This window comes from Eumetopias jubatus, unplaced genomic scaffold, assembly GCF_037043125.1.
Source record: "Eumetopias jubatus isolate StellerSeaLion01/CBP00866 unplaced genomic scaffold, mEumJub1_p1.0 scaffold_108, whole genome shotgun sequence".
Lineage (NCBI taxonomy): Eukaryota > Metazoa > Chordata > Mammalia > Carnivora > Otariidae > Eumetopias > Eumetopias jubatus.
Window position 1 is genome coordinate 442,448 of NW_028274914.1, and position 8,546 is coordinate 450,993.

Consider the following 8,546-nt stretch of genomic DNA (forward strand, 5'->3'; position numbering starts at 1 on the left):
CTTGTTAGGCCCCTGATGTGTACTTAATTACAAGGAGGACAAACAAGGCCATGGTGGTAGCTGTCACAGGAGAATGCACATCTCAGGAGAAAGAGCAGAGGGTGATCAGGATGAGTGAAAGATGCCCCCTTGGGAAGAACCAACTTGAGCCACCTTCTGGAATCTTAGAGTTAGTGAGGATGGACTGGAGGCAAATGAATCCTTCCTTCCCCACCACTATTGGGTCCTGAGGCATCCCATGCTGTATGCCCTCAGTAGACACAGAACAAAACCTGGGGACCCCCACAAGGCTCAGACATTTCCTCAGCTTCCTGAGCTCCAGGTCTTACCAGTGACTCCTGCCTGGGCCTGTGGGGGACTGTGGACGCTGAGCTGGGCTATGGCAGTGCCAGGTGACACTCTCCTTGGTCCCCAGGAGCTATTCAAGAAGGTGGTGCCCAGGCATTGCCTGGGCTCCACCTGGTCCGAGAGGAACAAGCCTGGCAATGAGCACCTGGCACCCACAGTCCGTGCCACCATCACCCATTTCCAAAGTGTGACCAGCTGTGTCATCACCACCTGCCTCGGGGACCCGAGCATGACTGCCCAGGACAGGGCCAGGGTAGTGGAGCTCTGGATCCAGGTGGCCCAGGTATGCTGCGGGAGTTCCAGTGGAGTCCCACTCTGGATTCTGGGGAACTGCCTCTTCACCTTCTCAGTTCTATGGTCTGAGCCCCTCCACAGTCCATAGATAGGCCTTTCCTGCCAGGGGCACACTGACTTTGACTCACATGTCCTAGTGGTGGACTTCCTTCCTGGCTTCTTCTTTGAATTAAACAAAATCCTCCTCCCTGTGAGTGTTACTCTTCTGGCCTTAAATGTGCACTTTCAGGGCTCCCTGAGCATCTGTCTCACCTGGGAGGGGAGGGGAGGTTTAAACTGAGGGGATTGAAGCCAGAACAAATAGGGCTTTAGCTCCCCACCTCACAGCTCATCCTCTTTCCTCCCCAGGAGTGCCAAATTCTGAGGAACTACTCCTCTTTGCATGCCATCCTCTCTGCTCTGCAGAACACCTCGATTTGCAGTCTGAAGAACACATGGCAGAAAGTTTCCAGGTAGATAGGCCTCTTTCCACAGGTCGGACCAGGATGGATTAGGCATCTCTCCTGCGTCTGCCGTTGCTCCCTCAGTCAGCTGGGAACTCCTGGGAGGCAGCAAACCCTGGAGACCGAGACTGGGCTGATGTTGGGGTCTTTAGCCTCCCTGGGTCCTCAGTCCACCAGTTCTGCTTCAGGAATCAGTTTCCTTATATGCCAGATACTGGGTGGATTTAAGTTGGAGATTTTCACGTGTTTGCAGCAACAGAACCATATGCCCAGAGAAAACCAAAACTAGGCAACACAGAGAAGCTCAATAGAAATGTGAATAGAGGCTTCAGGTGACCACCGTGAGAGCTCCCCTCCCCAGTCACACGGAGACCTTAGTGCACAGAGGAACCCAGTGAAAACACTCATTCAGGTGAAGCTTTGGGTTCTGAAATAAAAGGGACTTGCCTTCAAATCCGCCACGTTATTCCTAAATTTTTCTTTTTTCTTTTCTCTCCTCTCAGGAAGAGCCACAAAAAATTTAAGAAGCTCCAAATCCAAGACAAGTCAACGAGCAGGGAACTGATGACCAGGGTAGAGTGGAGGCTGAGGGTCCGGAAAGAGAGGAGGACTGAGAGGGAAGGGGGACTGGGCAGGATGTGGTTTTGTTAGTTTCTCACTTAATGTTTTAGATTTTTCTGGACTAACAGGAAGAGGGACCTGTGTGGCCTATGGGCAAGTGGGGGTGGGGGCGTCCAGTTTGAGGTACAGGAGTCTCTGGTCGTAAGGTATAGTGGTGTTGGCTGGGGTGTCTAGCTGGCAACATTAGCAAGTCTCCTGCTTCCATGGAGGGCCCATCCTGCTGGCACTAATGAGTGGATGGGATGGTTAAGGAGTTCCTTCTTTCCTAGACCAGCCCAGTGTGCTCTCAGAAAGCCAGGACTCTGCTTTTTCTTCTGCTTTTGCAACACCTCCAGGGGGAGGGCATCTCCCAGGGGATTCCCATGGACCAGGTGGACAAAAAGGCTTCCCAGGCTTGGGTCCAAATGGCTGGGCCAGAGACAGATGTGTGTGCCTTCTGTGACTCCACACTGTGCCCCTATGGCCGCCACTGCTATTCACTCACCGGCTATTTCTCACCTGAGTGTCCAGTTGACAATGACATATGCCCTCAGTGGCTAATGAGGGGTGTCTGGGGGAAATGATAGTTTCACCGTGGATCCTTCCTGAATGGGCACCAGAAGCTTCATGTAAATGGGGAAACAAAGTATCCTGTCATCCTCTTCTCTGTCAGTCAGAGGTAGCACTTTCAGGGTTCCCTTCCTGAGTGAATGAAGAAAGACTGCTCAGCTGAGGAATGCCCTGAGGAGTTGTTGCTTGGGGGAGGTGAAATCCTTGGCTTTGCCTTGGTTCTGGTCTGGATGCAGAGACTCCAGATCGGCTAAGGCCGGCAGGAGCTGCTTAACCAGACTTTGAGAATGCCCCATCCCTCTCCATCTGTGGCTTGGCCCAGGTAGGGGCCTGGACATCCCTCAAGAGCCCAGAGGAAAGGATTTCTGGTCAGTGGTGGTCTTAGACTGAGTGAGAGCCGCTGAGACAGGGTCTCTGGGCAAAAGGGAGCAGTGACCTCTCAATCTGTGAGCCCCTGAAAAACTTACTGCCCCTCTCAGGCCCCATCTGGGAAATGGGGAGATGATGATTCTGTGGTGCAAGCCTCAGCAAGGGGTGAAGAGGTTCAAGGGAGGAAAGGAATGTGTGGATCTTTCTGTCCTGCTCCATCTGGATGTGCGAAGCAGGAACAATGATGGTAGAAACATGGCACTGGGTCCTCAGGAGACCCTGTGTGGGGGCTGGAGTTCTCACCCTTTTCAGATGAGGAAGCAGGCTCGGGGAAGCCAGGCCACAGTCCCTGGGCCACACACAGAGTGAGTGTTGGAGCTGGGATTGATCCAGAATCACAACACGCTGGGAAGATAGAACAGCACTGGTACCAGATGACTCAGGTCAGATGTCCGGTGGCCAAAACCAGTAGTAGTGCTGAAGAGAATTTGAGCGAGGGGAGTGTGGCCTCACTGTCCTCAACCCTGGCAGGAGGCACCCTCCAAGTTTGTCACCCAGGAGATCAACACCCAGAAAACCCAGGAGAAGCAGCAGCAGCAGCAGCAGCAGCAGCAGCAGCAGCAGCAGCAAGTAAGTGTGCCCATGGGGCAGGGGTTCCAGGGTGAGAGCAGAGGCTCCCGCTCCCAGCAGGAGTCCTCCAAGTCAAGAGAGGAGGGGCCTTCTTACTCCAGCCCTGACTCTTCTTGTCGCAGTGCCTGAAATCCTTCCTTAGAGGTGACCAGGAGGATGATGTGTAAAGCTGGGTGCGGGATGGATTTGGGGGTAGGGAGGGGCCTGGGACCACACACCCTGTCACTGGCCAAAGTCAGGTCCTGGGAAGTGATTAGGAGTCTGGTGGTCTTGGAGGGTGAGGAGAGGGGGAATTGGGAGGAGGCTGCTGAGGGACATAGTCTGCTCCACGTGGGAACCCTGGGGTGGGCCAGGAGGCTGAGGGTGAGGAGTTTTCTGTGAAAGGCTGTGGGGGCTCCTGAGAGCGGGGCCTCATCCCACCCCTACCGCATTGGCACAGGGTGTTGTCCCCTACCTTCGAACATTCCTCAATGACCTGGTGATGCTGCACCTGACGATGAAGGATTATCTGAAGGTGGGTGAGCCTGGGGACTGAGCAGGGAACCATGACTGAGGCTTGGGAGCCGAGAGCCCCTGAGCTGAGCCCTGAGCTGTCAGACCTTGGCAAACCTCCTCTCCTGAGAACCTCACAGCCACTCCTGTGAGCTGGTAAATCATGCCCATTTTAAGGGTGAGTGAAGGGAGACTCTGCATAAGACATTGCTCTGGGTTCCCCAGGCTGGTGAAGCAGCAGACATGCCTGACTGCAACGTGCACAAGGTTCTGACAGAGCTGGAATCAGCCTTTCCTCATATGATGCCCCTTGGGAGAGAGCGAAGTCTGGCCCCTCCACGTCAGGAAGCACATAAGTGAATGAGCAGTCCCTTCCTGCCTGAGGCCTCAGCCTCCTTGTATTACCATCAGAAAGGGCCGGGCTATAAGGTTCCTGAGCCTCTGTCCCCATGTCCCCCCCCACCTTCTTTGGGCCCAGAACCTGGCTAGAGCCTTGTCCTGTTTTCTGTATGTGCCTGGCCCCCTTGTGGGACCCGGCGGTAGTGCAACATGAGGAGTGGGCATAGATGGGCTAGTAATGGCTAGTGGGCTCTTTCTGATGGATTTTGATTGTCTGCCTTCCAGCGGGGGAGAGATCAATCTCAGGAAAAGGAGTAAGGTGAGCAGCTGTGGCACTTCCTGCGGGAGAGGTTGGGGAGTGGAAATCAGAGACCCCCCCACCCCCCACCCCCAGGTTGCTCCCTGGGCTCCATCCCATGTTTTATGTTTATTGAGCGGGTTTGATAGCAGAGAAGTAGAAGACCCAGCCAACTGACGTTTGGGGGTGGGAGTGGGGTTGGGTTTGGGGGTAGAATCAAGGCAAACTTTCTTGAGGACGAGCTATTTCTACCTACCTCTGAGAACAGATATGGCCTGAATGGAACCGAGGGGAGGAGGGTTCCCGTGTATGCAAAGACCCAGGACCTATCCCCTGTCCCACTCCTCATACCGCACGAGGCCTTCCAGCATCCCCCATGAGCCCTTGTCTGTATCCTGTCCTCCTCTCTGGCCCCAGGATTATGAAATAATGAGGGAGATCCTGCTGCTCCAGGCGGCTGCAAATAATTACAACCTCAACCCCGAGGAGCAATTTGGGGCCTGGTTCCGAGACATGGGGAGGCTCAGTGAGAATGAGCGGTGAGATGAGGCCAGGCAGGAGACGGGGGAGGGCAGTGGTAGACTCTCCCTGGTGGCCAGTCCAGAGAACCTGTGTCCATGGCTCCCTGGACAGCCCGAGACCTTGCTGCACTGTGACCCCTGGTGTACCTGGACTTTAGCTGCTGGTCAGACACTGGGAAGGACAGCTTAACTGGCTCCTGGCCGGCTCATAGGTGTCACTCTGTCCTGTAGCTCCATCCTGTCCTGCCAGCTGGAGCCCTAGTCCTAGTCAGCCAGCAGAACTGGGAAGGCCCAGAAGAGCCAGCCATCATCAGGCTCAGGGGCGTGTGAGTTTGCAGGCTGGCCGTGCCACCTCTTCCTCGGCTGTGGGGACACAGCTGGGATGCGTGGGGGTTCCAGGACCCCTGCTCTGAGGGGAAGGAGACCACTGGGAGGCTCTTCCTGTGGTCCCCTGAAGGCCAGGGGAAGAGACAATGATCCCACCCATCTCCCTGACTTCTCTTCTCCAAGACCTATATATATACCTATTTGGAAGGGCGATATTTAGTAAATGCTAGATTTAAATATTATTATATTAAAGTCCTGTTGCTTTTACAGTCTTGAGAGTTGTTATTTGATTCTTTTACTTCCCGCGCTAATTTAAATGATGAACAGATGCTCACATTCCTTCTTCAATAAAGAAATCTTGGGGCTCCTGGGTGGCTCAGTCGTTAAGTGTCTGCCCTCGGCCCAGGTCATGATCCCAGGGTCCTGGGATCGAGCCCCACATCGGGCTCCCTGCTCCGCGGGAAGCCTGCTTCTCCCTCTCCCACTCCCCCTGCTTGTGCTCCCTCTCTCGTTGTATCTGCCTCTGTCAAATAAGTAAAATCTTAAGAAAAAAAAAGAAATCTTGCAGCTTACTTTATGTGTGAGAGAAGGGAATGTCCATGCCACACTCTTACTAGTGAAGCGGCCCCCAATTCCCCGTCCTCGGAGGATCTGTTCACTTCAGTGTTGCTCACCTGTAAGGAGCAGTGACAGTCCTCCAACCTCCCAGGATCTAGAGTTTGAGGCTACTCTCACAGAGATAGCAACAATCACTGAATTTGGGAGTCTAACAACTTGCCAGGACCGCCAAATTCCAACACCAAATCCCGCCCCAGGACAGCGCCTATCTTTTCACACTTTGGAGGAAGAGGAAACATTTGTGGCTTCTCTTGTTGCGGTTTCTTTCAACAAAATATTAAAAACTTGCAGTTCTCTAGCTCAACATCTGGAATTGCATGAGCACTAAGTAGGGAAAACCATGAAAAGAGACCAAAGGGCACACGTGAAAAGGCCAAGGCCAGAAGATGATAATTTGTGAAGAGCCTAAGGACAGGCAGGACTTCCCATCCTCAGTCTCCCTCTAGGGGCTCCCTCCTCCCTCTACCTATATTTGAACCCTCCTGGGATATTTGTCCACGACCCCTGAATTCCTTTTCCTACTTGTCTTATATCTGGGATAGAGACTGTGATGCGTGTTTCGAAGCTATAGCTGGGCCTCCTTCCAGAAACATTTAGGCTATCTATGAATAAGATTTTCAGCATCCCCGCAGTTCTTATACAATTCTCTTTAAGGCAGAAACTCCCTACATCGTTGCCACTCCTTGGCTGGGGCTTGCTGGCTGTGGGATGGTTTCTTAGTTGCCAAAATCAGGTCCATATACATGGCCAGTGACAATTCCCACATTCTCTCTTACTGGCCAAGATGACTTCTGGGTCCATGTGGTTCTGAAGTCCATGGTCTCAGACAGCCATGAGTGTGCAAACACAGTTGTGTTGTTACTGATTTGTCCTACGTTGGTAGCCCACGAATGGCTGCACTCTTTGCCATAGTTTAAGGCTTTGGTTATGTCAGAGGGGCAGGGGTGAACCTTTCCTCTTGGCAAGATGAGGCATGAGAGGGGAGGGTGCAGGGAGTTCCATCATGGGAAATGCCATCAAACTGATGATCTGTGGACATGCATGGACACAACTATCAATTTAAATACTGAATTGCTTACAATCTGGGTGAAAAACAGACACTGTTCTGAGCTCACCTGTATTTCCCACACCATGATCAGGAGGTAACATTTTAACACAAAGAATTCTGAGAGGATAAATGTAAAATGTAATTCATAAGTTTCTTTATTTAAGAAACATAGATCATGTTCTCTCTAAATCATTTTTTGTGTATTTAAGATGTATCATATTTTAAATGTATTACCATTATTACATTTTCAGATATTTTATGGATAGTATGAGTGCAGATTATGTTCTTGGGCACAAAAACATAACTGAATAGAGGGGGTCATGAGCCTAATGTTCCACCGTATTCATTAGTTTTCCGGAGGACTTGCTAAGTGAGAACAACGACAACAACCAAAAACTAAAAAAAAAAAAAAAAGAAGAAAAAAAAGAAAAACAACAACAACAAAAAAACCCAACACCAAATTCCAACGCAGTTTGATTCCTTTCCTGACAAAGCTCGAAGGCAAGCCAGCTGTGTAGATAACCACTTGAGTTTTTGGAAGTGCCTCTAGACCATAATTTCAAAATTAGGACAAGCCAAAGATTTTCCACTTTCATCTTCTGCTTCAGTTATTTGTGATTGTGATCAAGTGCACATATTAGTTCATCAAGGAGGACCTTACCCCAAGGAGAGCTGCTGTTCTCTGTATCCAATAGGTTAAAGATCCAGTGGAGAATCTGATGGTGGAAATGGGTGGCTCTTTTTAGGGAGCTGAAATCGATACTGTCCTCATGTCATGGCACAGAGGCGATTTTTTTTGAGATGACCCAAAAGCCTGATGACTCCCTTGTTCTCCAGGCCATGGGGCTTCAAGGAGTGAGGCATGTTCCAGGCAAGAGAGTAAGCATGGCTAGAGCAGAGCATCACAGATGCAGTCAGCAAGAAAGCTGGGGCATTGAGATTTTTGAGTGATCCATCAACCTGGCCAGAAGGAGGTGCCCATCCATTTCCTGCCATCCCAGAGCAGCCTGCGCGGCCCTGGACAGCGGAAAGGGCATGCATGGCCAGCCCAAACAGTGAGGTCTCAGCATCCTGCGCTACACCCGACAGCCAGCAGGGGGCGACGGACTCCACCCTTTATGAGTAGGATGGCCCATGTGAGTGTTCCTTCAGAAGGCGTTCCGCTCATCCTCAGTGAGGTAATTTCCTCAGGAACTTCCGAGGAGGCTCCTCCATGGCTTCAGGACTGCGTGGGGTGGCATCCGTGTGAGGAGAACACTCCCCTGTGGGCGCCACCGTGGCTGAGTAAGGAGGGGGCTGGGCCGCCACTTGTCCCAGAGGATTTTCTTCAGGGCCTGCCTTTTTTGGACTAGTCTCATGTGGATTATTTTCTGCTTTCTCAGGTAATACCTTAACACTAGTTATTTTTACAACAGGGTCTGTTCTTTAAGGGACTTGGTGGGTCAAAATAATGCTCGAGTTTTCTCTTTTGCCTTTTTTTTTTTTTTTAAATAGATTCGGGGTGGTTTTGTGGGGAGAAACCCCTGCACAGGTTCAGAGAGAGAGAAACACGTGGATGATGATGATGATGATGAAAGGAATGTACAAGATATCAGGACCTTCCAGTCCAATGAGCTGAGGGACATGGGATGTACCTGGCAGAGGTGTGT